A 5,000-nucleotide genomic window follows, 5' to 3' on the forward strand; every position below is an offset into this window, starting at 1 on the left:
CAAAGAGACCACATCGCAGATAGAGCAAATCTCTGACAATGGTAAGTATAAGTAGTGCGGAATAGGATGTATTCCTGTTTCCGCAATGTGGTGCGATCTCGGAGTTGGTATATTTAAGTAGGGGGGTGTGGGGGTGGAGGTTGGCTTGCCCCCCTACTATATACATGTTTCTTTTTGTTTTTTTTTTGTGGAAACAGGAATACATGCCATTCCGCGGTGCTTATACTTACCATTGTCAAAGATCTGATCTGCCAGCAAAGTGGTCGCGTTGATCTGGGTGTCTGATAAATTAACTTATATGGATCCATATATATATATATATATATATATATATATATATATATATATATATATACATATATACATAGATAGCAGACAATTACTGAAGGATCTGAGGATGGAAACTTAAATATTATGTCATTATTTATAGGTTCATAGATTAGTACTAAGCTAACTGCCCTTGTGAGCCATTTTAAGCCTAGCCAGTTATCCCTTGTGAGACTCAAACCCTGCACCTTGTGTTTGTAAGGCAAACACCTTAACCATTAGGCCACCTTCCCAACCCTTGGACCTTTGGATCATCACAGTGATTTACCAGACAAATACAAATAAATTGTGGAACAGAACAAAAGTATGGGCAAAACATCTGGACATTCTGTGAAAATCCTGGCAGTGGAGAGGTATGCTTAGAACCCCTTAGTGCAATGAATCTGGACCAAATTTGACAAATGGGGGGACAAAGGCATGAAAATAGGGACATATCCAAAGTATGTGAGTAGATAAGCTAAGAAAGTTGATGTAGTAACACTGTATGTCCTAACATATATTGACTGAAATACCACAAGCCCGGGACTCAATTGCTTCTCATTAGTTAGTGACCTCAGTCCCCATATCATCCCACTGATGTGTCAGGAATACACGACAGTTATGGGGACCAGACCAAAGATATAGGCCAGACAACTGGACATTCTTCAAATATGTGGACATAACACATTAGGGAATCTACACTGAGCTACCAAGCAACATCCAAACTGCAATCAGACTGATATAATACTACCCAAATCCAGCTCTGGGGCTGTACACATGCATTTGCAAATATAACAGGCACTACAGGGATGTAACAGGGATGTAACACTAGTGGAAAACAGACAGTAATGTGAAAGTGCATACCCACAACCAATTGCACCACAGTCACAGTGACATACCTGTAAGCAAACTGAACTACAGTATAATGACTGTGTGAACAACAATATCTTGTTTACCACTCACACATTACCCCTACATATACTGCCACAAGTCACAGTGTAGTGGGAATCTTGAGGTGTTACAGGACATATCATGGTCTGCCCATACAGACATATACAGGCAATAGGGAACCAGAAACCAGAGCAGCATGCACAGTCAGATAGAAAGGGCCCATTACACTCACATGTATCCCTCTCCCTACACAGCCCAAATAATATGTAAATACTACACTGCTGCACAATCTTGACAGTCTATTAACAATGGGCAGACATAAACAGACTTCTCAAATGTACAGTTTCCCACAGAATGTATAGGCACAGGACTCATATCTATTGCCGCTTCCTTGTTACATGTCTGGAGGTCTATGACATCACTGGGATGGTAGCAAGAATGAAGGCAATAAATAATGATACTACATACCTCTGAACCTCTTAGTACATGGCATCTGTGCAATGCCTGACATAAGTGGGGGATAGAGGCCCAAACACAGGGGTATGTTGGACATATTGCTGTTATAAATTTAGACAGTTGCTGGTTTGTTGTAACATATCTTTTCTGAGGGATATGAAGTCAACACCAAATCATGTTAGCATTTACTGACTGCATCCCCAAGAGTATCCTACTGATTAGCCAAGGACAGCAATTGTCTGGGGAACAGGCCAAACATATGAGCCACGCATATGGACAGTGTCTAGGCCTCTGGACAGTGTAGAGGTATGACTGCAGTCATGTAACAGAATAGAAATCCCCTGACAGCTGCCTAACATGTCAACCAGCACCTTATGAAGCACAGTAAGACCAACATGACACTCCCCCACATCAGCTCTGGGCAATTACCCATGTATATTCAAATATAGCATGGACTACAGGGATGGAACTGTAATGAAAAGCAGATAGTGGTGCAAAAATGTCCACCCAAAAACATTTGCACCATAGTCACAGCAACATACCAGTACCCAAAATGAACTCTAGAGTAGAACAATTATCTGAACAAACATATCCTCATTACCAGTCGCACACTCCACTGACATATACTGGCCGAAATCACAGTGTACTGGGAATCCTGAGTTGTTACAGGACATTTCACAGTCTGCCCCTACAAGCATACAGACCTGATAGACCACCAGCAGCTGTAGCAGCATGCAAATTCAGATAAGTAAAGGATGTATGGCACTCACATCTGCTACTCTCCCTACCCAACCCAAAAAACATCTACACACAAAATTGCTACACAATCTTGGCAGTCTGTTCACAATGGCCAGACATACATAACTGTCATATGTACAGATTTCCACAGAATTTCCAGGGTGTGGAACCATAATCCTGGCCACTGCTGCATACCACAGCCAGGAGTCTGCTAGGTCACTGGGATGATAACTGGAGTGCAGTCAGTAATTAATGATATACCATACCTCTGCACCTCGTAGTGCAGGACATCTGGACAATGCATGATGTACTTGGGGGACAGGGGGCCAGAAAGAGAGGCATATCACACATAATGGTGTCACAAAGTGAAACAGTAGCTGGTGTTAAACGTGTTGCTGTAACATAACATCCCTGAAGGATATGTCTGGAACACCAATGGATGTCAACAGTTAGTGACTACAATCCTCACATTATCCTACCAAACCCACAAAAACAGACATTGTTCAAGGAACCAACCAAACATAACAGGCAAACCTCTGGCCAGTCTGTGGACAACTTGCTAGTTGAGAGATATGTCACAGGCATAGCACTGTCAGATGTCAAGTAACTCAGTAAATGCATGTCCAGATGAAACCCTGTCAATCTAGCAACCCTCCATGTGTATAACAGCACTAATAACATACAGTCTGTACCCCATTCTGGAGCTTTATCCCCCATGTTGTTAGGCTGTGTCCACATGTCCTGTCCTGTGAGGTATTCCAACCTACTGTCTGTGAAGCTTTAGCCCCCACACCTCCATAATATCCCTCGCACAAGCACGGAAAAGGGGCAAGGCCCAGATGAAGGACAACCCATATTTTGAAACTAGCAGCAGTGTCCAGGCCTACACCATAATACTATGTGGGCACCTACATAGCTGTATGGCCTCATCAATACCTGATAGGACATCAACCCCCTCAAGGTAGGCTGAATGCCTATGGTGGACAGCAGCAATACACAACTACCATCATAGGTGGAAATAATCGCAGGATGGGCCAAGAAGGAACAGGTGCCTCACTGGAAGCCATGTTACCTTGTTCTGCACAAGCAAATAAAGTCACAGGTGATGTACACTGAGGTTGTCTTTGAATGCATACTGAATACATCCACCAAGGCCAATCACTAGGCATCCCAGACATGTGTCTGCAATTAAACAAAGAAAGTGGAAAAAGTGCCAAAAGTGAACTGATAACCAAAAGTAAGGCAGTGGAAGGTTCACCAGAATAAATCCACTGTTTTATTGCTCGCACACGATATTAAAAAAAACGTAAAGCACATCCAGAGCACATTAACTGTATCACCGAGTTTTCAACATAAAAACTTCTTCAGATGAGCATACCAACTTCTGAAACCCCTTTATATGCAGAAACATCCTAAATTAATCAATTAACAACCTGTTATACTTTTAAAAACACAGTGCAAAAAAATTATATACACAAACAATGAAACACAATATGTACAGATGTGCATAAAAATAATTTGTTGGTCAAGCAGGAATCTTGTAGAAAACATGCATTATTTACAATTTGTAAAAACTTGTAAACAAAAATAAATATTTAAAAATATAAAACCCTTGTAAAACCAAATTTAAAACACTGTTGTGTAGGTCATACAAAATGTTAAACAGCATCATCTGCTGGACAGTCACATAATTTAAAGTTTAGCTGACCTAAGCTTTAAGACTTGCTTCAATGAAACCATCTCATTCAAACCAGGATACCTAGTAGCTTCTAGAACTAGTTACCAGTACAGTTACCTGTATTCTAGGCGTGTTTCCCAAGGGCTACCCCTAGGATCAATGGGCAATATTTCTATTACATAAAAATAAAAATCAGCTCCTGCACAGTTCAAAGTATGTTTATACAGAGAATTGTTACTGTTCATATTTTTATATCGTACCTCTGTTCATACATTCTTTACTTTAATTTTCTCTCAGTTTTGCCTATATAGAATGCTTCACATTTGTCACACAAGGCTAAATAAACAATACCATTAGTATTGCAATTAGCAAAACCATTTGTCTTGATAAGTCTGTCTCTACTTTTCAGATGCATCATCTCTCCAACTTTGTACATAATGGCATTGGGTACAACAACCACACTAGCATGTGCCCCTTTTATTAGAAAGGTAAACACCTGTCCTAGGGGTACCATTCTCCAAAATGTTTTTAATACAGTGTCCCCTTCTGTAAATACACTTAAAAGGCTTATCAAATATATACTGCAGGTTTGATGTACTAGCAAATCTGTTCCATTCTCTTTCTATAATATTTTGGCCAACCCAGCACCGCCGTCATAAATAATAACCAAAGCACTGTTGTACCCATTATCATCTGACCTCTACGATGTTTTTCCAGAGGCAACACACATCTGATCTGTAGTGGTGGTCACTAACACCATGTGCACATATGTCATTGATATAGGCAACCGGCTACAGACAGGTGAAGTGTAAACATCATCCCCAGTGTCTCCCCATAGGTGCGCATGTACAGCACCTGCCCCCCATCCCCTCATGATCAGGAAGTAGATCTGTAATGCCCTCTCAAAGGCAACACCTAGAAGTCTCCATAG

Source organism: Protopterus annectens, chromosome 4.part0 (genome assembly GCF_019279795.1).
Source record: "Protopterus annectens isolate FY-2018-M chromosome 4.part0, PAN1.0, whole genome shotgun sequence".
Taxonomy (NCBI): domain Eukaryota; kingdom Metazoa; phylum Chordata; order Ceratodontiformes; family Protopteridae; genus Protopterus; species Protopterus annectens.